The sequence below is a fragment of the Chrysochloris asiatica genome, unplaced genomic scaffold, assembly GCF_000296735.1.
Source record: "Chrysochloris asiatica unplaced genomic scaffold, ChrAsi1.0 scaffold00027, whole genome shotgun sequence".
Classification (NCBI taxonomy): domain Eukaryota; kingdom Metazoa; phylum Chordata; class Mammalia; order Afrosoricida; family Chrysochloridae; genus Chrysochloris; species Chrysochloris asiatica.
In genome coordinates, this window is record NW_006408545.1 from 15,006,212 (window position 1) to 15,033,912 (window position 27,701).

Genomic DNA, 27,701 nt, shown 5'->3' on the forward strand with positions numbered 1-27,701 from the left:
TTGTGGGATGACATCAAGAACATCATACATGAAGAGAGCAAAAAGTCATTAAGAAGACAAGAAAGAAGGAAAAGGTCAAAATGGATGTGAGAGGAAACTCTGAAACTTGCTCTCCAGCATAGAGAAGCGAAAGCATATATATATATATCCATCCATAATTTAAAACAAAACTTCATATGTATATGGGATTCACACATTTTGTAGAAAAATTCCATTATCTTTTCAAACCAATTTTCCACTACCTTTTTGAAGTCTCCTCATATACAGCACACACAACACTTGCCAATGCAGTCATTTGTATATGGATAATTCAGTGACATGGATTATGTTCGTTGTGCTATATAGCCAGTGTTGTTGCATGCTGTTGAGTTGATTTCAACTCACAGTGACCCCATGGGGTTTTCTGGGTTGCCAGATCTTTCTCCAAAGTTGCCACTGAGTTGAAAACACCAACGTTTTAGTTACCAGGCAAGTGCTTTACCATATGTACCATCAGGGTCCCTTGGACAACCATCACTATCCTTTTCCAAAATTACTCTATCACAATGAACAGAGACTTAGTGCTCCCTAAGTAGACATCTACTGTTTCCCTTCCTTCCCAAAAGGTCTACTTTTGAAATCACCTAACAGTTATCAATGTCAAGCATGTTTATTAATGTTTACATACATTTCTCTGCCACGTCTATTTATTTTTTTTTAAATCTTTTTACTGTGACTTGAATGTCAGTTTACAGACATGATCATTAGTTTTACACTCAACAAATAATACACTTTGTTTCATCTAATGGTTTCAAATCCCTTCCATGGAACAAACAGTTAACCCATGTCCTCCCTATGGTTCCTATTTCCATTCCACCCACCTTCCCATCCCTTCGCACTGTTGTCCTTAGGTACGTGTTGCCTTTGATTCCGAATGATTGGCCATTCCATCATTCATAGCGAGCATATCATACAAGTGTTATTGTTCCCCCTCTATACCTATCTACTGCATGGCTGAAGGTTGGGCCATGAAGGTGAGTTCTTTTCCAGACCTGAAGGGTCGTCAGTCAAGTGCCATAGTCTCAGGTTCCTCCAGTCTCTTTCTGACCAGTAAGCCTGGTCTTCTGTTTTTTTAATTGTTTTGAGTTTTGTTCTACACATTCTGCTGCTCTGTCTAGTACCTTCTAATGTGATCCCTTTAAGACAAATTGGTAGTGGAAGCTGGACACCATCTAGTTCTTCTGGTCTTAGGGCTGTGAAAACTGATGTTCATATGTTCCATTAGTCCGTTGGACTAATTGATTCCAAGCATCTTCCATTCTTATCACCCTGCTTTCTTCTGCACATGGGGAGACCAATAGCTGTGCCTTAGTTGGCTGCTTATGAGCTTTTAAGATCCCAGACACTACTCACCAAAGTAGGCTATAAAACACTTTCTTTGTAGACTAATGTTATGCCACTTGACCATGGTGTCCCCTGGAACTATGATCCTGAGCCCTCCCAGGTCTGCTGTATCCTTCTGTGCAAATTTTCAAGCTCTTGTAAATTATTTTACTATTCACTTACCTTTTGTTATAAACCCTTCTGTTAAGTGCAACCCAATTCTATCACAAAATTCCAGTCTCAAGATCCCAACATTGTTTTTGTAACACATGCAAGATAAAGCAGGTGTATTCTCTCTCCTTCCACTAACCTGTGGCAAGCCTTGTTAACCAACACCTGTGCCTCCTCCAAGGGCCTGTCCTGTGAAATGTGCTGCCAATGCCTCCCAACCAGGGACGAAGGGGTGACAGCAGTTACCAAGGTGCTGCTAGACATCCCTTCCAGCGTTTAATGAACCAGGACCAAGAATGAATGATCCCTGACAACCACCTTGCACCCTTCAGTGCCATTGATGTGGACGGTGGATTCAATTCTCCTTGAAAATAAGCAGGTGCGCTCTTTCTCAAGGTATTAAAAAGTCAGGCCATGGGTCCAAGAAGAGCAAGGCCAAATGCTTCAAAGGGATATAATTCGCTTTGTCAGTTGGCCCTGCTAGTGTGTTAAATGGGGGTGGAGGCAGGCTCTGTGTGGCATGGAGTGCAGAGTTAATCAGATGCAGGCGGGAGGACAGCCACTTTAGAGGAAAAGAGGGCGAGGTATTTGGGGTATTTTCAAATGTAGGTGGAGCTAATCTTTCAGGGAAGGGAAATCATGCATAATAGGATAAGTCATTCTTGACCTTAAAAGTGGTCGCACATGTGACTCATAATCCAGTTAGATGGGGCAGCCCCTTGGCAGAGTAAGAGGTAATCTGAACTTTGAATCAAAAGACCCCAATTCACATCCAAGCTCTGCTATTTGTAAGCTTGCTGACCTGGGACAATCTCCTACAGGATCATCCTGTGTCCAGGTTTTTTTAACCTCTCCAGTTCATCCTCAGGACGGCTTCTTGCTGTTGCGAAGTGCCCTTGAGTTCTGACTCATAGCTACCCTGTATAGGGTTTTAGAGGAGCTGGTAGGTTTGAACTGCTGACTTCATGCTTCGCAGCTGACCAGGACTCCTCAGGACTGCTGCTAGATGTATTTTATTTAATTACAGACTTGATCACGCCACTCTCCTGCTCAGAACCTATCTTTCCCTCCCCACTGTGTACTAGAAACTCCCCAGGCTGTAGCAGCTTGTGCATCCAGTCCCTTCCTCACACCCTGTGATCCAGCTGCAAAGAACTGCCTCCCTGGGAGTTCCCCTTCCTATCCCAACAGTTGCTAGGTCTATTCCAACTGATGGCAACCTCATGTGTTTCAGAGTAGAACAGGGCTCCATAGGATTGTCAATGGCTGATTTGTTAGCAGTAGATCACCAAGCCTTTCTTCTTTGGTATTTCTGGGTGAACTCAAACTTCCAACCTTTCTATGAGCAGCCGAGTGCATTAACCTGAGCACAGAGCTACTCTGACAGACACAGGTAGCCAAGCATCAACTTGACAGCAACTGGTTTTCCCGGACCGTTTTACAGGGGAACCCCTGCCAACTACTTTGTCTGGTGACCCAATCACCAGACAAAATAGTCTTCTTCCTTGTTCTCAGGGAAGAGGCCTTGCCCAGCAGACAAAGCTCCTTAAGCCTTTTGTGGGCCTGTGCTGCAATTGTCTGGTGAGCCAACCTGGCTTGTAGTAATAATTGTTGTTAAGTGCCTTGGAGTCTGTTTCCACTCATGGCTACTCTGTATAGTTTTCAAGGAGACTAGTGGGTTGAACTGCAATGTAGATCTTTAGGGTAACAATTCAGTGCTTACTCTACAGTGTCACACCAGGACTCAGTAACAATCATCTATCCAGTTAAATTTGAACTTCAAGTAAACAATGACAAAACATTATTTTAGTGTATATGGGACTTAAAGTATCATTTATTGTTTATCTCAAATTCAGCTGGGCACATGTTTATATGGATTTTCTCTACTGGTCTCTCCCACATGGAAATGGAGACTATGACATCTTTGTGGAGTTGATACCAAAAATTCACTGGCCTATGGCAGGTGCTTGACAAATAAATAGTTCCTTTACAAGATCGACACATGCTGTTTCTAATCTTAAAATTATGAATCTGGCAGGTAATTGAATAATTAACTCTACACTCATTTTTTTTTTCTTTGCCTTTATAAGTTACAAGTGTGGTGCTGTAGGATAAGCACTGAACCGCAAGGTCAGTTTGAACAGCAAAGTCGGCGGTTCAAACTCACCAGCGGCTTCTCGGAAACCCTGTACAGAGTCGCTATAAGTCAGAATCGACTCTATAGCATTTAACAAGAACAACAACTCTTTACAAGTGGCACCATGCACAATCTAAATTGCAGATTCTTGACTTTTCGGATCCAAGTGGCAATGAACATTAGTAGACTCTAGATGGCGCAATGGGGTAATGTTATCAGCCTTCCTGCTCTCCAGCCCTGCGCGCCTCGGTAAGAAAGGAAGCTCTTTCACTGCAGCAGAGCCCTGCAATATTGATTTTGACGGTGCCGCAGAGGTGGGCGGAGCTCGCCGCCATCGCGCCAAGTCCCAGCGCAGTGTGGGGGCGTCTCTTCAAGAACCTTTTTCCCTCCCTGCAGACCCTTGTATAACAAAAGTCCCTTGATATGTGGGGATGCACACGAGTAGGAAGATCGGCCCCTTCAGTAACCAGAATCACTTTTATTGCGCATTGTCATCCTGAACATCACCAAAAATGAACAGCTGTACTTTTTGAAATCCACTATCTGTAAATCAACATCTATTTTAATATGCTACTGATTGCAATTAAAAGGCAATAAAAGTGTGTGTGCGAGTGTGTGTGTTTGTGTGTGTGTCTAAGAAGGGTGGGTTATCTCATTTTCATTTTCCAATAAAAACATGGATACATTAAAATTCTTTGTATGTAAAATAGTTTCATTATAATGGCTTAACAGCGGCTATATTTCCAGTTAGCATTGTAATCTGAAATCTGCATATTTGAATTAATAATAGATTCGCTGAATCTGAACCTTGGGTGGGGCACCATGTAATCCACGTGCTGGCTTCTCTCCCGATCAGCAGAGGGCGACAATGGATTCAGTCAAATACTATAGATAACATCATTGTATTGGAACCTGGAATTTGCTTGTTGTTAAGTGCCTTGTTGTTGTTAAGTGATGACGAGTCGGTTCTGACTCATAGCGACCCTGTATAGGGTTTCCAAGGAGCGATTGGTGAGCTTGAACCACCGACCTTGTAGTTCAAATGGCTTTGCAGTCTGGCGCATTAACCCACAGTGCCACGCCAGTACTCCATTAAGTTACTAAGTGCCTTACTTGTTAAGTGCCATAAAGTCGGTTCTGACCCATAGCAACCTGTATAAGGTTTCAGAGGAGAAGCTGGTGAGCTTGAACCGCTGACCTAGCAGTTCAAACGGCTTGTCTGGAGCATTAACCTACAGCGCCTCGGAATCGGAGTCGGTTCCGACTCATAGGACCCAACTAGGTGTACGAGGCTGTAAATCTTTACGGGAGCAGAAAGCCTCATCTTTTTCTAGCAGAACAGCTGGTAGTTTCGAACTGCTGACCTTGAGGTTAGCCGCCCAACTCGTAACCACTACACTACCAGAGCTCGTTGAGATTTACTTACCAATCCTTTTATTTAGCCAGTGTCTTTCCTTTGAATATGGATTTGCTGATTGTTGTATACATGGTTCTTGAGAAGATTCTGACTAATAATGATCACATAAGACACAGAAGTAAACACAAGACTGCAAATCTTTATAGGAACCAGCTCTTTTCTTCTATGTAGTGATTGGTGGGTTGAAAACACCCCCACTGACTTTTGAGTTAGCAGGCCAGCACTTAACCATTGCTCCCCCAGAGCTTCCATTTGCAGATTGCTGTTGTTAAGTGTTATTAAGTGCCTAGAAGTTGGTTTGACTCATAATGATCCGGTCTTTTCCCAGTTAACAAATCTTTTCTGGAACAGAAAACCTCATCTTTTTCCTGCGCTCAAACCTCTGACCTTGTGATTCACAGTTGAGTGTTTATCATACAGATTCACTTCGCTCCCATTTGCAGATTAGTGTTCTGCACAATCCCTTTCTTTGTAAACCACAAATATAATGTGTCCTCTATACTGTCTGGGGAGTCCTGGTGTACCGCTGTGGGTTAATGCGCTGGCGCTGGACTGTAAAGTCGGCTCCAGTCTCAAGGCCGTCAGTTCAAGCTAACCAGCTGCTCCTCGGAAACCCTATACAGGGTCACTATGGGTCGGAACTGACTAGATAGCACTAAATAACAACAATGAGTGGAAACCGACTCGACAGCACTTAACAAAACAACAATGTGATGGCGCTGTAGGATAAGCACTGGACTGCAAGAGCGGTTTGAACCACAAGGTCAGTGGTTCAAGCCCACCAGCCTCTCCTGGGAAACTGCATGCAGGGTTGCTATGAGTGGGAACTGACCTTATTGGCGCGTAACAACACCACCACCAACAACAATGTGATGGCTGTAACTGCAGTTGCCTTGGTAGGGTCAGACCAAACAATTTTAACAATAACAAAATCTAGCCAGAAGACCGGATATTCCGCACCCCTGCTATACAGGGTCACTTTAACTCGAATTAACTTGACTGCACTTAACAATGTTCCTAACTAATTTGGGTTTTCCTAAAGAGCCCTTATGTGGTGCTGTAGAATACGCATAAAACTGCTACATTAGAGATCATCAATTCAAACCCACCAGCCCACTCTTGTAAATCCTATACAAGATCGCTGAGTCAAAACCTACTCCATGGCACACAACTAAAGTGATGTGAAAATTTAGACACTTTCAAAGCATTTTGACCCAGGGGTCTTTCTTGATACTGTAACATTTGAACAATACAGTTTTATGTAACTTTTCCTTAATTGACTGTTTCCAAAGCATTAAGCTTCATGTAAGGCCCCTGCATGAAGCACAGGCCTGCTAATCTAAAAGCTGGCCGTTTGAACCTATCCAGAAACTCTACTGAAGAAAGGCCTGGTGAACGACTTCAATATGTATCACAGCCAAGAAAACTCTGGTGTAGTTCTACTCTGTAGCACATGAATCACCATGAGTCAGGGCCAACTCACTGGTGCTAACAACAGCAAATCTTCATTGTCTTTAAAAACACATCCATCTTCCTTTCTGTGCTCAAATATCATTGGTTTTAATAGCATTTGGTCAAATTGTATCATTGTTGTTGTTGTTAGGTGCCATTGAGTTGGTGCCGACTCATAGCGACCTTAAGCACAGCAGAATGAAACACTGCCTGAACCTGGGCCAACTTCACCATTGTTGTCACGCTTGAGCCCAATCCATCTCACTGACAGTCTTCCTCTTTTTCTCTGACCCTCTACCTTACCAAATATGATACCCTTCTCCAGTGACTAGTCCTTCCTGACAATATGTCCGAAGTATGAGAGACAAAGTTTGGCATTTTGGCCTCCAAGGAGTACAATCACATGAAAGAACATGTTAAGAAAGAAGGAAATAACATAGCTATGGACCTCCTAAAGAGTAGCCTCTTGTCCTACACATATGTTTTCAATGGGCTGTGAGCATCAATAAGTAGGTTCCATAGAGTACATGGAGAGTTAATTAATCAGTTATTGTTGATGTCAAGGGCCATCGAGTCAATTCCTACCCATAGCGACCCTGTATAAGGTTTCCAAGGAGCAGCTGGTGAACTTGAACTACCAACCTTGCAGTTCAAACAGTCTGATGTATTAGCACAGAGCGCCACACCAGGTCAGGTAGTTAGATAGAGCTAAAGTAAGAGAATTCAGAATAGTGCAGGTAGTCCCCGATTTAAGAAGGGTTCTGTTCCAATGACCCCATCTTAAATCCGTTCTGATATAAGTCAAATATATCTCTTTTTTTAAGTTTCTTTTATTATCAGTATCTTTATAAATCCGATCTTTCTTTGGGAGTTTTACATGCATACCTTTGCCAGTGAGCATCTGAGCTTGACTACAGCAAATGATGCTGCACATTGTATGTAGTACATATTACTAATGATAAGATTTGCAGGGAAAAAAAACAAAAACAAATGAAAATAAATCACACAGCCATCAGTGTGGTTCTCTGTAACTTAAAACATAAATTGTGGACTACCAGTAAGCAATTTTTTAGAAGAGCAATCAAAAATACATACTAATCTACCATTTAGTCAAAGCCATGTGTAATATAATTGAATCATTGCTAAATTAAGTGCTATCCTAACTAAAGATTTGGCAGAACAAAACCAATCTCACTCTTACACCCAATGGAACTGTCAGTTGATGAGATTCATCTACAAATCACATGCAAAATTGGGTCTCACACTAGAATTTCAGAGTGTGGAGAGACTTCTGTAGTTCCTGAATACTGGGTGCTGGATGTCATTCTGTGTCCTGTGCTGACCACACAGATACAGTCCCTTACCTGGTCTCAGAGTTTATTTCTAGACTTGGTGTTGTTAGTTGCCATGGATTTCACTGTGACTCCTGACGACCTTCTGTATAACAAACGTTGCCTCAGCCATTGCCATCTTTATCATTGTCGGTGTGTTTGAGGCCACTGTTACTGCTACTGTGTCAATACAGCTCACTGTTCTTAGGTGCCATTGAGTCAGTACCGACTCATAGCCACCCTCACATAACAGAACGAAACACTGCCTGGTCCTGTGCCAACCTCACAGTTGTCGATACGTTTGCGCCCATCGCCACTGCCACTGTGCCAATTCATCTGCTGGGGGTCTTCCTCTTTTTCTCCAGCCTTCCATTTTACCAAACATGATACCCTTCTCCAGGGACTGGTCCCGTCTTGTAGTATGTCCAAGGTATGAGAAATGAAATCTGGCCATCTTGGCTTCCAGGGAGCATTCTGGCTGTACTTTTTCCAATACAGATCTGTTTGTTCTTTTGGCAATCCATGGTACTTTCAATATTGTCCTCCAACACCAGAGCTCAAAGCAATTCTACGGTCTTCCATACTCACTGTCCAGCTTTCACATTCATATGAGGTGTAGTTCTACTCTGTAGCACATGAATCACCATGAGTCAGGGCCAACTCACTGGTGCTAACAGGCGCACCTTAGTCCTCAAACTGACATCTTCCCTCTTCAACACTTTAAAGAGGTCTCGTGCGGCAGATTTGCCGAATGTAATACGTCATTTGACTTCTTGATTACTGCTTCCATGAGTGTTGATGGTTAACCCAAGCAAAATGAAATCTTTGACAACTTCAGTCTTTTTTCTCTCTCTCTCTCTATATATATGTTATTTATTATTCCAGTGATGAGGATTTTGGTTTTCATTAAATTGAGGTGAAACCCATACCAAAGGCTTTGGTCTTCATCAATAAGTATTTTAAGTCCTCTTCACTTTTAGCAAGCATACTGCAGGTTGTTAATGAGTCTTCCTCCTATCCTGATGCCATGGTTTTCTTCATATACCAGCTTCTCATATTATTTGTTCATCATACAGATTAAATAAGTATGGTGAAAGAATACAGCCCTGGTGCACATCTTGCCTAATTTTAAACCGTTCAGTGTTCCCTTGTACTATTCCAGCAACTGCCTCTGGTCTACATGTAGGTTCCTCAAGAACACAATTAAGTGTTCCGGAATACTTATTCTCTGCAATGTTGTCCAGAGCTTGTCATGATGCACATACTCAGAAACCTTGCATAGTCAATAAAGCACAGGTAAACATCTTTCAGGTATTCTCTGCTTTCAGCCAAGATCCATCTGATGTCAACAATGATATCCCTCATTCCACATCCTCTTCTGAATCTGCTTTAAACCTCTAGAAGTTCTATGTCAGTATATAGTTACAGCCATTTGAAAATTATCTTTAGCAAAATTTTGCATGCGTATGATATTAATGATATTGTCTGATCATTTCCACATTCTGTTGGGTCGTCTCTCTTTGGAATAGATCTAATCCTGTCAGTTAGCCAAATTTCTTGACATAGGTGAGTGAGTGCCTCCAGTGCTGCATCAGTTTATTGAAAGATTTCAATTTGTATTCTATCAATTCCTAGAGTCGGTAAATATCAATACATCTTGATTACATGTTTGACAAATTTCAGACTGAAGAAGTAGCTAGAATTCTTCATTTTCATAATTATTGTCTTTAGTAGTTGGTGCATAAATTTGAATAATAGTGGTTTTAACTGGTCTTCCTTGTAGGTGTATGAATATTACCCTATCACGACAGCGTTATACTTCAAGATAGATCTTGAAATGTTCTTTTTGATGATGAATGCGACACCATTCCTCTTCAATTTGTCATTCCCAGCATAGTAAATTAAGCCATGTGATATTCAGATTCAAAATGGCCAATACCAGTCCATCTCAGCTCACTAATGCCTAAGATATCAATGTTTATGTATTCCATTTCATCCTAGATTCACACTTCATACATTCCATGTTCCAATTATTAATGGCTGTTTACAGCTGTTTCTCTTCATTTTGAGTTGTGCCCCGTAGCAAATGAAGGTCCGAAAGGTTTTTTTCAAAACGCATCATCACGGTCAATTCTACTTTGAGGAGATAACTCTTCCCCAGTCACATTTTGATTGCCTGCCAACCTGAGAGGCTCATCTTCTGGCACTATGTCTGACAATACTCTGGTGCTACTCATAATGTTTAAATATTCAATATTCCAGTGCTGTCTGACAGTGTTCCACTGCTATTCGTAAGGTTTCCAATGACTAAACTTTCAGAAATAGTCTGTCTCCTTCAGAGTCTGTCTTCGTTGGAAGCCCATCTGAAATCTGAACATCATGGTTGACCTTGATTGTATTTAAAATACCCGAGGCACTGCTTCCATCATGACAGCAACACACAAGCCACCATAGTACCACAAACAGACAGAAGAGTGGTGGACTCCTCATTGCGAGCATTCCATTTTCCAATTTAAGCAAGTTTTATTTCTCAACTCGGGTGCGAAAGAAATGCCATCTTTAAAAAAAAAAAAAAAAAAAAAATCCTTAAATCAATTTAAATGTGACTCCCAGCTCAATGAGCGGGTAGGCAGCAGAATCAAAATCATTACTGGGCCCCATCCTGGGTTGTGTCAGAGTTCCAGGCTCCTACACCCCACAGGTGGCATTGTTCCAGGTCTGTGGTTCCTTCTGGTGTAAAGGCCCTCCTGATTCCTTACCACTCTGGGGACATGAGCCATTGGTGAGCTGGGAGGTCCTATGTCTATAGAGTTCAGTCTCCCTATCTGGGTCACCCCTAGGGATATCTTGCCACCTCACCAGTGTACTTCAGTGAGAACTGAGCAGCCTCCACTCTCAAAGGACCACTGACCAGGCTTGGAGAGGTGTGGAACATCTCCCTTATCACCTCAACTAACTCTTTCCCCTTCCTACTCTAGGGTGGACTTTATTATAAGCAATAGCACCTATAAACCATTTCAGAAAGGATTATGACCCCCATAGAACTAAGAGGAGGAAGCTTTGGTGTTGGAGTCTACTACACATTGGACTGCAAGGGCAGAAGTTTGAATCTCCCAGTTGTTCCGCTATGAGTCACTGGGTCAGTGCGACTCAGCGGCATACAGCCACCACAATCAGAGCCAAGAGATGGTAGTAGCTGAGTTTGGAGATTGGTATGACATACAAATAAGTTCTCTTCTAATTAGAATAAAGTAGTATTAAAGGTTCCAAGCAGCCTGGAACCTATTCTATCTTATCTAGACAGTTATAAAACATGGAGGGACAGATGGAAAGTTGCCCACAAAGGCGAACTTGGGGACTCTGCGGGGTCTTGAAGTAGTTTTGCTTCTCAACATTTCATTTTGTTAACCAGTATTTCTAGGTTGCATACTCCTTTGGTCTCACCTCTAATTAAGCAAGTGCATTTCATTCTCAGCATCAGCAATAAATGTCCCTCCTGCCCAAATTCCTATTACAGTGCAACACCTTTTCTGCTATCGAAAAGAAATAACTCAAGTTTATGGTGATGCAAATGTTGGTTTTGAGAAAACTAATGTGGAAGTAAGTCAGGAAATAATCATCAGGAAGCATATTGATGGGAAATAACTGCCAAGGCCTGGGAACTGGAGGTCATTCCCGGGCAGCGAGCTGCCTCCATTAGGGAACTTGTTATTTCAGAAGACGGTCTGTCTTCACCATTGTTGGATCTGTGTGTAACAATGTTAACCGGTAGAACTTTCTGCAACGATGGAGATGTTTATAATATGGACACTTAAAATATGACTTATGTGACTGAGGAACTGAATTTTTACTTTAATTATTTTTAATTTATGGGGGAAAGATGAGACTTACTGCTTCTGTAAAAATTTATAGCCTCAGAAACGCTATTACAGGATTGCTATGAGTGGGAACTGACTCCATGACATTTAACAAGAATTTTAATTTAAATACCCATATGTGAGTAAAAGACTTTCATGTTGGACAGCACAACTCTGTAGTCTTTTGTCATTTTTAAATCTAGAATTTATACCACATCTACATCCATAAAGTTGCTAAGACAGTGTACAAAAGTCAAGCATAGTACAAAACAAGAAGAATTCATTTAAGTGATTTTTTAAAAGTAATAGTTAAAGAAAAGGGAAGGTCTATCAAAGAAAGCAGAGGAATAGATATTTCCAGGCACATGGAATAGGTTAGTCATTGCCTTTGAAAATTAAATTTGCTTCTAAATTGCTGGAAAGTAAGATGAAAATGAAAAGTCACGCATGAGGCAAAGTTAAAAATGTTTGGCTCTCTAGATTGCCCAATTTTCTGAAAATGATTCCCTGGCCCTAGAAGTCCCCCACGTCACGCATCTCATCTAGCTGATCGTGGTAGAACCACTCTAGGGGAGTCTACCCAAGCTAGCCAATCACAGTCCTAGAGAGACTGGACTTGGGCCCAGAAAAGCCAAATCTCTTCCTGGGTGATTTGAAACTCAGAGCGTATGGACCCGTGTACAGTGGTCTGCACTGAGGCTGGAGAGCACAGTGCGGTGAGGGTCATGAGTACAAGGGTTAGGCTCACCCCTCTTGTCTTACTAGCTTTGTGACCGTGGCCACTTGACCTAAGTTCTGCAGGCTTCCTCCTTTATACAATAAGAACGAGAAGAACTTAGACTGGTTTCCAGGCTGAAGGAAGACCTTTCTCTTTCGCCCCTTTGACATAAATTCCAACTTGTGGCGACCCCACAAAGTAGAACTGCTGCAGAGGGTCTTCTGGGCTGTAATCTTTGTGGAATCCTGGTGTGGTAATGTAGGATAAGTATTTGACTGCAAGGTCAGTTTGAACTGCAGGATTGGTGGTTCAAAGTTGCCAATCACTCCTCAAAACCCTATATAGGGTCACTAAGGGTTAGAACCAACTTGTCAGCACTTAACAACAACAATATTTATGGAAGCACACTGCCAGAACTTTCTTATGTAGCACTTCTGAAAGTGTTTGAACTAGGAATCTTTAGGTCAGCAGCTGATTGCAAACCGCTTGTACCTTTTGAATAATTGAGTGACCAATAATAACCTGTTTATTGATCTCTGTGGTTTCTTGCTGCCATCACCAGCGATTAATATCACTGCTCCAGCCCCCACACTGGGATCATTTTAATCAATTCTTAAAAACCAATGAAGATTTGACTACCAGTTGGTCATATTTGGCCTAAATATTAGACCATGGCATAGACCACGATGGAGGAGCCAAAAGGACCATGAAGGTGTCAGAGATGCCACATTGCATCTGACCTTACCAGTATCTGGTTTAGAGCGAATGTTGCATTCTATAAAGAACAAAAGAAGTTGTATTCAGAATGAATGGATTTATACACAATCAAATTTTTATTCTCTATTTGAAATGAAATTTAAAATGGATGTGCCAGAACATCTATAATAATCACCTCAGAATTCAGATTAATAAGTATTCTTTTCTATACCATCCTAATAAATCTAGTATTCTATGCTGGTGAAATAATGCATTATAGTTTCATCTCTAAATACTAAGTTCTTCTTAGAAACATTCTTCTTAGAAACATTTTTGCTGAGGCACTTTGGATTCTTCTCTCAGTTTGAGGAAGATAAAAGCCTATAGTTCTAGTATCTAGTACTGTATCCCAGAAAACAGTAGATAGTAGGTATCGGTGGAACAAATGAATAGAGGAACTAATTAATGAGTTTGTACACAGAAATATACTAGGGTAAAATGAGAATCCAGCCTCTTCAGGGCATTGAGAAGGCTGAGCTCTGACAGCCTTTCCATAAACTTGATAATGGACAAAGGAAGAGCAAGGCTGATGATCCAAAACATTAAATCATCACAAAACTATTGCTCTGTTCTGGAGGAAAGCTTACAATTCAATCCTTTTGATAAGGAAACAAACTGACCCAGCAGAAGACTTAGATTCAGGTTGCAAAGCATTGTCTATGTGGCAAGTTGTGATTGTATTTGATGGGGATTGGGTATCCTAACTGGCATATACCTTATTCCTCTCTCTCTTCATCCTGCTTAGCTCTCCAGGAGCACATGGAATAGGAGACCAGGCTATAGATAATGGAATTTACCATGGACTTTTTGAAGTCCCCTCATACTCATTTGGATGACTTGATTTATCTCTCAAGGCCTACATTTCTGATTTCCACCCATTGTTTACTTAATCCAAAACAAGAAAAATAACCATTTCTGACTCCATTAGTTACATATATAAATAAAATTACATTTCTATTTTTGTTTGTCATTTTGTTTTGTTTGTTTTTTCTATGTGTTTTTACCATACCAGGAAAAGGCAACTAGACAGATTTTGACTAATTTGATATTGTTGTTGTTGTTAGTGCCATCAAGTTGGTTTGGACTCATAGTGACCCTATATAGGATTTCCAAGGAGTGGCTGATGGGTTTGAACCATCAACCTAGCAGTTAGCTTATGATTAGCAGTCCAGTTCTTACCCTACAGTACCATACTGACAAGCTAATATTTGAAAAAAAAAAAAAAAAAAAATGGAAAAAAAAAATCATTTGGGGGAGCTCTGGTAGCATAGTGGTTATGAGTCAGACTGTTAACCTCATGGTCAGCAGTTCGAAACTACCAGTGGTTCCACAGGAGAAAGATGAGGTTTTCTGCTCCCATAGAGATTTACAGACTTGGAAACCCTATACAGGGACACAATGAGTCGGAACCAACTTCCTGTCACACTACAACCACCACCAAAGGTTCTAAGGAGCAGAACTGAGGTATAGGAAGTCAGATGGCTTCTGACCACTGACTCATAACTTTGATTATAAAGATCAATTAAAGCAGCAATAGGCCTGGAATGGCACTGTGGATATACACTGAACCACAAGGTAGTTCAAACACACCAGCTGCTCTTTGGAAACCCTATACACGGTCACTATGAGTCAAAACTGAGTGACTTGATGGCACTTAACAACAACAACAAAGCAGCCACACAGGGAGACGCTGAATCACAGGTTTTAACTGAGATGGAGCTGCTCATCTCATACAAATACTCTGAGGATCCTAAGTCATGATTGGTAAGGCCTGAAGTTCTGCCTTTCTAACAACCTCTCTGGAAGTGCCAGAGAATAGGATGCTCAGGTGAGGAGCAGAGTCATCTATGCACTTAACAGTGTCTGACAGTTTAGCAGAGTACTTTTTCAGATAAACATAACAAAGAAGACCTACAATATAGAAAGGAGTTCTTCGGTAGTGCTTGGTAGCTAAGCAAAATATTGGAAGTTCAAGTCCACCCAGAGGCAATCTCAGAAGCAAAATTTGGCAGTCTACTTATGAAAGATTCACTATTGAATGGAGTCACCATGACTTGAAGTTGACTCAAAGGTAGCTGGATTTTAGAATATTGAAGAAAAAAATCATTTCAAATATGAACACGCCCAACGCCCCTAAAGTAGTGGTTCTCAGCTTTGGCCGAAATTAGAATCATTTGAGGGGTTTTGGACTAGTGCCTTGGTCCAAGTCCAGACCAATGACCTCAGAATTTGAAGGGTGAGATCTAGGCATAAGTATGTTTTAAAGCTCCCCTGGTGATCACAATGTGCAAACCATTGTTAAAAATCTTTTCTCTAAAGCACCCCTTTACCCAAGAGTCATTGGCAGCTAAAACCAGCTCTACCCTCTACCTTTCATTGTTTCTTTTTACAATGAGTCAGAATCCACTCAACAGCAATGGGTTTAGTTTGGTGTTTTATGCTTGGAAAGGAGTCCCTGGGTGCTGCAAACAGTTGATGGCTCAGCAGCAAATTGAAAGAATGATGTTTGACTCTACCAAAAGGCATCTTCATAGAAAATCCTAGTCATCTACTTCAAACAAACAAACTAGCCATGGAAAACCCTGCGGAGCACAGCTCTCTGACGTAATATGGGATTGCCATGAATCACAATCAATTCAATGGCAACCGGATTGGTTTGGGTGGTGCTTAAAAATGGTGACATTTCCACCCGCCTCCTAGATCCCATGTTCTCCACCTTAATTGAGTAGTAGTATCTAAAAATAAAAGAAATAATGAGAAGATAATAAAGGTCAAGGAGGCCATCATGGAAGAAGAGGTACTTTAGATAGACCTGGAAGAATGAGTAGCATTTAGATCTGTAAAATAACAGAAGGAAAGGCATTCAAGGATTATGATCCAGAACCTAGGAGCTGGATGGGATGTGATTTCAGGGGGAAGCACAGGTGTGAGGGACAGTGAGTAGACTGCTCTGATGGGAATACTGGGTGTATGCACATAAAGGAGCTCTGGTAGCGTAGTGGTTATAAATCGGGCTGCTAACCTCAAGGTCAGCAATTAGAAACTACCAGCCATTCTGTGGGAGAAATATGAGGCTTTCTGCTCCAGTGGAGATTTAGAGCCTCAGAAACCCTACACAGGGTCACTATAAGTCAGAACCAACTTCACGGCACATAACCACCGTCACTACCATGCACATAAAGAGTGACCTTGCTCATAAGGTGATAAATATTTTTCCCAGTGAAATAATTACAAAACAAAATTAGGAGCCAACCTGAATATATAAATGTATGTGGATATAGATGAACTAGTCAATGTCTTCTGGAAATACTTATTAATGTGGTACCCATGAGATCATAGAGTAAGTTCTGTAGTAGTTGAGATGGAGTTTGGGGTTGTTGTTGTTGTTAAGTGCTATCGAGGTGGTTCGATTCATGGTGACCCTGCATAAAGTTTCTGAAGAGCGGTTGGTGAGTTTGAACTGCTGACCTTGCAGTCAGGTGTATTACCCTGCGGCACTTTGGAGAGATCCACATAGGAAAGAAGAAGAAAAAAGAAAGAATGGGCAGAGGAAGCAGTTGAACTATGATACCAGTTTTACAAAGACAGCCAACCCTTCAGGGACCTTGATAGCAAATGTTATCAACCAAAGTTATTGTAAGTGAAATCTAAGTGGTCAGATCTTTATATCTTGTGATGCTCAGTGATGGGATGTGGACTGCCCCAAGGGTTCCCTGCAGGGGAAGGAGATCCTAGAGGTGCTGACATCTGGGCAGCACATCATTCCTTAAAGGAGGACCTGAGATGTACATCTCCCTCCGTGCCTAACACATATGCTCATCTAGAGTCATATTTATGCAACATATAAATGCTGCTTGTCTTCATTCTCACATTTTTGATTATTCCTGAAACCATACACAGCAAAACACACACCAATTCAACGATTTCTACATGTACACTTCAGTGACATTGCTAACATCCTTCAAATTGTGCAGTGATTCTCACTCTCTTCAGTTTGCTCCTATTCCCCCAATAAAATAAACTCACTGCTCCCTAAGTTTCTTATTTAATCTTTCAAGTTGCTCTTATCAATTTGATCCCATATGCATGGTGGTCACTCATAGCAATCCTGTATAGGGATTCTGAGGCTCTAAATCTCTACAGGAGCAGAAATCCTCATCTTTCTCTTGTGGAGCCGCTGGTAGATGCAAACTACTCATCTTGTGGTTAGCAGCCCAGCTCGTAACCACTATGGAACCAGAGCTCTTTCCCGTAGGCATAGTTCTTTTAAAAAGCACGGGATTCATAGTAGACAATCTGCACCAATTAAGCTAGACTATTATTTGGTTTAAGGAGCTCTGGTAGAGCAGTGGTTACGAATCGGGCTGCAAACAGCAAGGTAAGTAGGTAGAAACTACCAGCTGCTCTGCTGGAGAAAGATGAGGTGTTCTGCTCCTGTAAAAATTTACAGCCTCGGAAACCCTGTACAGGGTCGCTATGGATTGGAACTGACACCATGGCACATAATAACCACCACCACCATTATTTGGTTTAAAGACGGCTACAGAGGATATTTTTGCTTTAGGTTTCACTTTAAAGATGGTCTCAGGGCAATTGTTTCTGGGATTCATCCAGACTCAGTGGTTCAAAAAAAAGTATGAATTCCATGAGAATTGAAATTTTGTTCTCTATTTTCCACCTTTTGATCAATATTCTTCTATAGAATTTTTTTTTTATCAAGATATTCAGTATCCATTCTCACATTTTGAGGCACATATAAGATCTCCATAAAACCTCCTACCCTATTTAAACTTCGCAAACTAAGAAATACTGGTAGCCTATTTTTGTTCTTTGTTCCAAGAAACAGCTGCACCCACAAGCAGTTGGCGGTCAACTGATTTCAACCACATACTTACAATGAGCCTAAGAGCAAGCCCTGTGTCTAATGGAGCCCACCTTCAGTTTTCCATGTCCCAGCTACCTGGTTACCCTGAAAATGTCACCCAGTCAAAATTGTCTTAACTGCACGCTCTTGCTTGTGAGTTTTATCTTTATAAATCGACTCATTTGGTTTCCCTTGCTGAAACCTCACAATACCTCTATTCAAATGTTCTCTGTTGCTTCAGTAAATCCACTAGTTTTGATTTTATCAAGATTTGGAGAATTTTCATTTTTACAACATTCTTTGGTATAGTTGGCAGGATCTAGAGTTGTCTTTCTCTCTAGGTGGTCTCCAAGGAGTCATTCACCAGACCTTGGCAGCCACTAAGCTTACTGAGCTTTTCCACTTCCCTGAGCCCTCAGAGTCCATTCAGAGAGGTAAATGCTCCCAGATCGATCTGTTCTCTGAAGATTTGTTGAAGCTCTTACTTTCAACTCTGTTCATGTACTGAAAATTGTGAGGCTGCAAAATTGCTTGCTATAGAAACAAGTAGTCTAAAGGATTGATGGACCACATGAACTTCACCTACTACACCTCTAAGACCAGAACTAAATGGTGCTCAACTAGCACTACCAACTGGCCTAGAAGGGACCACAAGAGAATGTTCTAGATAGAGTGGGAGAAAAATGTTGGACAAAACTAAAAATCATTTTAAAAAAAGAAAAGAAAAGACCAGGCTTAACGATTTGGTACAGGCTGGTGGGACCTCTGAGACTATGGCCTTTAGTCATCCTTCAAGCCTGAAAATGAGCTCAACCTTGTGACTCAACTTTCAGCCAAACAATAGGCAGGTCTCTGCAGTGAACAATAGTATCAGGGAGGTATGCACACCTTCCAATGCCCAACCATTTGAGATCCAACGGGCAGCATTTGTCTTCTTGCTCAGAAGACAGGGAAGGACAGGAAAGAAGGGCAAATGGAATCGGAAAACACAGGAATGAAGTGGGAAAGTGTTGTCCTGTTGTGGGGATTATAATCAATCCCCACAAAGAGAACAAAGTGTATGTCAATTGTTTAATTACAGTCTAATTTGCTCTGTAAACTTCCATTCCAATCACAATAAGAGCTTTAAAAAATAAATTTAAATTGCTTGCTCATACTCTTGGTGGTTGCAAAGGTAATTCTGCTTTTAAAGGATTCTAAGCTACTAGAAGCTACATAAACAAATTTAGGCATATGATGGCCGTTTACACTGTGGGCTAATGTGCTAGACTGCAAAGTTGGCTTGAACTACAAGGTTGCCAGTTCAAGCTCACTAGCTGCTCCTTGGAAACCCTATACAGGATTGCAGTGGGTTGGAATTGATTCAACAGCACTTAACAACAACAACAACAACAACAGGGCAATTACCTGTCACTTCTAGCTTTAAAAGCTTCCTCAGAAACCCTATTCAGGATCCTATGGGTCGGAATTGACTGGACAGCACTTAACAACAACAACATGACAGGAGCTCTGGTTGTGTACTGCTTACAAACGGGGCTGTTAACTTCAAAGTCAGAAGTTCAAAACTACCAACTGTTCCGTGGGAGAAAGATGAGGCTTTCCGTTCTCATAAAGATTTACAACCTCGGAAACCCTGTACATGGTCGCTATGAGTCATAACTGACTCCACAGCACATAACCACCACCACCACCATGACAGGATGATGCACTGTACTACAAGTTCAGTTTCAACCACAAGATCAGTGGTTCAAACCCACTAGCCACTCCTCTGAAAACCCTATACAGGGTAACTCTGAAGTTGGGACAGACTCAAGTGCACTTAATAACAACAGCATGATAGGATAATAAACCAGATGGCCAAGTGCTTAAGGTGTTGGACTTTAGATCCAATGGGCTAGTGACTACGTGGGTTCAAACCCCACTCTTGGTAGCTAGGTTTTGAAATCCTGTTGTGGCACTGTAGGATAAGCACTGCACCACAAGGTCTGTTTGAACCACAAGGTCGGAAGTTCAAACCCCCCAGTTGTTCCTCAGAAATCCTACAAAGGATCACTACGAATTGGAATTGACTCTTAACACTTAACAACATTTAACAACAACATGACAGGATAAACTGGTAGTGAGATGCGCTGCCCACTAGTTGTAAGCAAACTCCCACACAATAAAAAGAACCAAGTATCACCCAAATCCCATGACAGCCATTTGTATCCAAAGCAGTGTTATATTACCACCTGTTGTTGTTGTTAAGTGCCGTCGAGTCGGTTCTGACCCATAGCAACCCTGTACAGGGTTTCTGAGGCTGTAAATCTTTACAGGAGCAGAAAGCCTCATCTTTCTCCCTCAGAGCAGCTGGTAGCTTAGAACTGCCGACCTTGAGGTTCACAGCCTGATTCGTAACCACTATGCCACCAGAGCTCCTTATAGTAACACCTAGCAACCAAAAATGCTAACTGAAAAAAGCGGTAATTGCAATTCAGACTCTTAATTCTTTTCCTAAGGCACCTTCAGCTGCGTTCCTTTGTCTGCCTTCATGTGCATTCACTGAGGTGGAAAATACCAGTTCAAAGGGCCATGTAGGACTTCCTTTGGAACTCCTATGGCTTCTGTGGCCAAGCACTATGATGCAGGATGTGTAGTAGACTTTGGCTATTGGCATGCATTCACTAAGAGCAGTCTCAAGGATCAATAGCCATGATGGTGTAGTTTTGATGAAAACAAACTCTTTTTCTCTGCACAGTAAATTAGAAATGAAATCCTTCAAAATTAATAGGAGGCATGTTGTAACTAAAGTCATGGTGTTGGCACTGTAGGATAAGCACTGGACTACTACTAACTGCGAGGTGGGTGGTTCAAACTTACCAGCCACTCCTTGGAAACACTATACAGGGTCTCTATGAGTCAGAATCAACTCTATGATATTTAACAACAACAATACCATGTTATAACTGATATAAAGAGTCATCAAAAGGAAAATTGGAAAGTAAATTTCCCTCTGTACAAGATACTATATTTAAACAAGCCAAGCACATTAAGGATTGCAATGTTCTCCCTCTCTGGCCAACTCCGCTCCCTCTTCCCATCTTTTTCCACATCCTCCTTCTTCTTCTAGTCCTTTCTCCTGTCCTATAGCTACTTCTAAGGAGCTCTGGTAGCGTAGTGGTTACGAATCGGCCTGCTAATCTCATGGTTTGAAACTGCCAGCTGTTCCACGGGAAAGACGAGGCTTTCTGCTCCCATAAAGATTTACAGCCTCAGAAACGCTGTATGGGGTCACTATGAGTCAGAACGGACTCCACGGCACACAACAACAACAACATAGCTACTTCTACTCCTCCAACAGCTCTCCCCTCCTACCATGAAGACACCCATCTGTGAACTACTCAGAGGACTTCAAAAGTAAACCTCACCTAGAAATGCCTTTTAAGGTAAAACACCTTGAGCAGGATGGCAACAGTCCCCAAGTAAGCTTTACCCTTTGGATCAGGGCAGACTTGAGGGTTATAGTAATAGACTTCTCCAACAAGGATCCATATAAATGTGCTAAGGAATTTCAGATTCTAGTGGTCACTTATCAACCCAGCTTACTGGATCTTTACCAAATTATTGACATGATGTTGAATACAAGGAAGGCCCAACCTGAGGTGGAAGAAGGTGAATGGTATAATGCTAAGGAGAACTTTCTTCTCCCTACTGGAGACACAGCCAAGGATCCCTTATCAAAAGCTAGACAGATATATTACAGGCTATTATTACAAACTATTCCTAGAGCCTTTCTTAGAAAAACGTTGTAGTTTTTGTTAGATGCCATCAAGTCTCTTCTGACTCATAGCAACTCTCTGTACAACGGAACAAAACACAGCTTGTCCCTGCACTATCCTCACAATCACTACTATGTCTGAGCCCACTGTTGCTGCCTTTGTGCCAGTCCATCTTGTTGAGGGTCTTCCTCTTTTTTGTTGACCCTTCAACCAAGCATGATGCCCCTTTCCAGGAATTGGTCCCTCCTGATAACATGTACAAGTCCTTCTCACTAACTCCTGTGCCTAAACTACAGGGTGTCAAAACTTGGATCCACCTTTCTCAACTCAAGAAGGCCACAACAGCTGAATGGACTGTTGAACCAACTAAAGGACCCACACACTTAAGTTTAAAAAACATTTGCAACAGAAGCAGGCAACATCAGTTTATATCCCCAAGACTTGTGAGCCAAGCTTATATAAGGCACAGCTCCTACTTTGCCTCCATGTTAACTTTTTAAGTTTGTTCTTTATTCATACTTATTCTCTTTTCCATCATCTTGCTATATCGTTACTGTACTTGTGGTGTCACTTTAGCTATTAATTTGACAATATTAAGTCTCTCTTAGGGTCTATTATTCTGCTTTTAAGATCCCAACAGACACATGAATAACAATGCACTTATAAGGATAGTCCAATCAGTAGTCAGTACTGTTAATATTACTGAGGACTGGATGTATCATCCCATGCTAACAACTGTACATGAGAAATCGGGTCCACTAACTTCTCCCATACGAGAGTATAATTTTATACCTTCTTCTACCACTAACCTTGAGCTCACCTTTAAATGAAATGTATGTGTCAAATTATGGCATCCTTCTGGATTTGCAGTACAAACTAAAATACCACACTTTAATTTAACTCAACTTTATCACTAAACCTAGTCACCCAGTGAGCTGAGATTTGCCTCCAAATCAATTTAGCTTCAGGTTTCAAATATAGAAAGATCCCTAGATATTTTCAATTTCCTAAATACCTAAAAAATACTTTACTCGGTATCTCTAGGTTTATACACCTTTATAATAGAATCAAAGAGTCTTTAAAAATGATATTGCTGTCCATCTGTAACAACTCTTTTACAGAACCCTAGTTTGAAATCAATCCAAACATGGCCTCTTCTACACTACTAAACCAGGAACAGCCTGCTCTGTGCTCCTGATATATATGTATTTTTATGTGGCAGATCTGATTATCCTACAGACAAGGTACTAAAACCAAATAGTGAATATTATACCTGGTGCAAAAATATGAAGCACCAACCATTCCTCCCATAACCCTCTTTCTCTACTTCTCTATTGAATTTGACAACCCATCACAGTGGCAGCACAGAATTCAGACACCATACTCAGAATTATGGTGTTTCCTAGGGAAGTTAACAGATTACAATTTGGGGGTCAGAAATGCTCAGGGCACAGTTGTTCCAGTCAGGTGCTGATTATTGTCCACAGGATGCACCACTCCACCATATGCCTCAGCCTGAAAGCACTCAGCTTTAGCTCTGTGGTTCAGCAAACCTAACTCCCCATCTTAAGTGCTTGGAGGCACCCTACTCTACAAGCAAGCTTCCTGTGTAAGTCACGAAGACTTACTTGCTCCATGGGCTTGGAAGTCCACTGCTCTGTGTCATGCAGTTCTTGGTTCTGCTACTGCTATTCCTCTGCTACTCTTATGGCATGGTGTTATAGCTTTCTGTCCCTAGGGTGAGGAGGTTCAATGTGCAGGGATCTCAGGATCCAAAGGATGCGCTAAAATCCTGGCTTTTTCTTCTTGATGGTAATGAGATTCCCCTTCCTGCTTCTGAGATGGCTCATTTTAAACCCATACTAGAGTTTCAAGTTTTCATAATTACAATGAACTCTGCTATCATCCACAACTGAATCATGTCATCCTATCAGTGTCTTCTCTTACCCATACCCAGCAAAGCAGAAATATTGTTTGGTGGGCGTTATAGATTCTGGCTAGAAGAGACACTACATACTTCACTATACTACACCTGGATATTGACCTGCTTATTTGGATGGAACATGATAGGTCAATGTACTCTGGGTCTTCTAGAAATCTTTTTAGACAATTATTATGTTGAAAGTATACACTGGGCCAGTGACTTAAATATCCTAGTCAGGAATCACAGAGGAATGAAGGACACTTATGGATTTTACAACTCAATAGAAGATTATTCCAGTTTAGGATATAGATTTCTCGGATCATTTTTCTCCTTTGTAATGCATTTAGAAAGCTCTCTCTGAAATATGTCAACAATTCTGGGCTTATGGTTAGTAACATTGCAGATAATCTTTCAGCACAATAGGAGTCATTAGGGTCTTCAGCTAAAGTCATTCTAAACAACAGAATATATCTTGACTTCTTGTTGGTGCGGCAAGATGGTGTATGTGTCATTGCTAATCGGTCTTTTTGTACTTGGATAAATAATACTGGACAGGTAAATCAGTCATAAAAGAAATAAGAAGCCTGCCTGTCTTCACATAGAAGATATTAACAGTCCTAATGGCTGGCTTGATGTTTCAATGGCATCAAATCTTACGTCAGCTCTTTTTATTGTCTTTTTTTTTTTTTTTTTTTTTTTTTTTTTTTTTGCCTTGTTAAATGTTTGCTTTTCTGTATTGCTTGACTTTGATTCCAAATATTTGCTGACATAAAGCAATGAAGTTTTCAGCATGCCAGGTACTTTGAAGAAATCGTTGTAACTCCTGTAGATCCACTTATTTCTTGACCTGAATCATTTCCTGTCAAATATTTCCCTTTTACTCCAGGCTTCCTCCAAGTTAACCCTCTGAAGTTTAAATAGCATGTTGAAGATGTCTATGTTTGTACATGCCTATTCATCTGATGACCTTCAACCCTCATCATTCATCTGGTAGTGCCCAGGATCTTAAACAGCTTGAAAGGTAAGTGTCCAATATCTTAAATAGACTGAATGTCCACTCATTCAACTACTCAAAGTACTTTTCAAAGATGAGTTACTCTTCTGTCAATGACATGGCACCAGCTCACCCTGAAGATGAGACACCACATATGGCAAGGTACAAGTCCTTAAAGAATAATAGCGATTAATGAATTTCTAAGGAAAGAGGTATTCAGGACGTTTTCCAAGGTGCCTCGGGTGATTTCAAACCACCAACCTTTTGGTTAATAGCTGAGTGCCTAATTGTTTGTGCCACTCACAGACTCACCAAGTAATTATTAGACCACATTAAATTTCTTTGCCTACATTTAAATTTAAAAAATAATTCTTATATGTAACCTCAATAAACATCTTAAACTTACAGTGGTTTCAGTCTAGTGTGTGTTCTCCAAGTAGAGATTCTGCTCCAAATAATTGAGAAAATTACACATGTTCTTTCAAACTTTGTGAAACTTTAACTATAAAGTAAATTCTCTTTTATAGGGTAATCTTCCAAAGGGTTATATTGAGAATTTTAATACGATTGGAAAATATTAGTACAGAATTCTTGACTAATATTTTTGATATAAACATACATTTGTCCAGGTGATGTAAGTCCAGATCACAGAAGCTTTGAAAACCAAGGAGAAACATTAAGATGAAATGCCATTGCTGTTAGGGAGCAAGGAAATAAATAGTCTGAAAACCATCATCTTAGGAAATTCAGTGCAGCTAAAGAAATACTAAAGATGTGCTTAGGGAAATAATTTGAAAATAAGAAAGTTGTCTAATAACTATTATAACCAGAAACTGTAATAGCTTATCCTATGGGGATGGCACAGGAAATGAAGAGGAAGCAGTGAATATAGAGGTATTCCCAAAGAAGAATGATTAACTTTGGTTGTATATTGAATATTGGTAGAGGAAGAAAGTGAAGAATCAAACAGGATTTTTAAGAATTTGAAAAGATTGCCTTAAATACGGAATTGGCATATTCCCAGGGAATGGTTTTATAACTATAAACCTCTGGTTGGTAGACTTCTTGAAATGGATGTAAGACACTGGTGCAAAAGCCAACAGAGGACACAATAACTGGCTGCTGCTCACCTTTTGTCACACCAATACCTAGCTTTTTCTTGTACGGCCAGAACTGACCACTCAATATGGTGCCCTCACAATAAGTAACTGCAGGAGCCTGAATTGCATTCTAACCTCTGAATTACAGATGCCTCCCACTTACTGCTTTCCTGGGCAAACCCAAGACCAAACCAGTTGTCACTGAGATAACTTGGAATCATGATGACTGTGTGTTTCAGAGTAGAACTGTGCTCCATAGGGTTTCCAATGTCTGATTTTTTAGAAATAAATCACCAGGCTTTCCAAGGTAGCTTTTAGCAGCTGAGCTCTTGAACATTTGTCCCATTGGGGGATTCCTCTTGAGCTGTATTGTCTAGTAACTCCTTGATCTATCAACCATGATAAGAAAAGCTTTTACTTGGGAAACCCCCAAAGACTGTACTTTTTGTTACTCTGATTTTCACATTTGGCACATGATGGACATTCTATAAAAATTTAAGTACTGATGGGGTAGTTAATTGATTGATTGACATTAGAAATCGAAGCTGTCTCTGGAACTTCTCTCAAGCATTTACCCCAGAAATTCTCTATAAGCATTGGAATCAGATTCTGATTTGGAATGGGGCCTGCGTTTCTGCTAAGCTCCCAGAATGCTTTTGGTTCCTGGACCACATTTGTGCAAAATGGTCTTCCCTATAAATGTAGCAGTGAGACCCTGAGAACTGGCTTCACCAGAGACTACTTGTGCATATATTATAGATCATAGAGAAGCAGCAGCAGAAAAGCAAGGGAGTTAAAGGCAAAAGCAGTTTCAAAATAGGTAGGCACAGCCTGTTAGCCTCACTGGAGAAGGTCTAGTAAGCAGCATGTGAATACAAGATTGGCAGTGAAATCGAGGCACCAGTGCAGTCTGCAAAGCAGCTCTGCCTATTCCTTAGCTGCCTCTCATAGGAGGACGTGGAGGAGGGGTTCCACTTTGGCAAGAATGAGGACTATTTTATTATGGAGAACTCCCTAATTATGCAGTTAAGGAACCGTGTGTGGCACATTCCAGAGCCTACACCACTCTCATAAGAATTCCACTGTTAATTTTTTAAAAAGAGAGAAATAGCAATGCAACTTTCTAGACTCCCACGCCATTCACACATTGAATTTGTATGCCAACTCACAGTATACCCACTGGAAATGAAAACAGAGTTAACGCCAACCCTTAAGCTGAAACTTGTCAAATTGCAGATTTACAGAAAAAGGACTTTGCTTTCTTTTTCCTGCTTCAAAACAAATTTCTCTGTGACGTTTCTTAAAAATTTACATCAAACATGTGTTTGTTAAAACACAAATACCAGAACCCCAGGAGTCTAACATAGGACCTTTCACATTGGTGTTATTAAGTACCATGGAGTCTGTTCAGACTCATAATGACCCTGCACAAGGTTTCCAAAGCTGTAAATCTTCATGGGAGCAGAAAGCCTCATCTTTCTTCCGTGGAACAGCTGGTAGTTTCAAACTGCTGACCTTAAGGTTAGCAGCCCGATTCGTAACCACTACGCTACCAGAGCTCCTTTAGACCTTTCACATAGTAAGTACCTAATCAGTGTTTGCTTGTTGCCTGAGTGGTCTTTCATAAATGTACACAATCAACCTTAGGAAATAGCACCCAGTAGTAGCACCTTTGTGTAGTCAACATCTTTCTGATATTCCTGCTTTCAGCCAAGATCCATCGGACAACAGCAATGATATCCCTCATTCCATGGCCTCTTCTGAATCTGGCTTGAACTTCTGGAAGTTCTCTATCAATGTATGCTTGCAGCTGCTTCTGTATTGGCTGAAAGCAGAGAATATCAGAATGATGTTTACCTG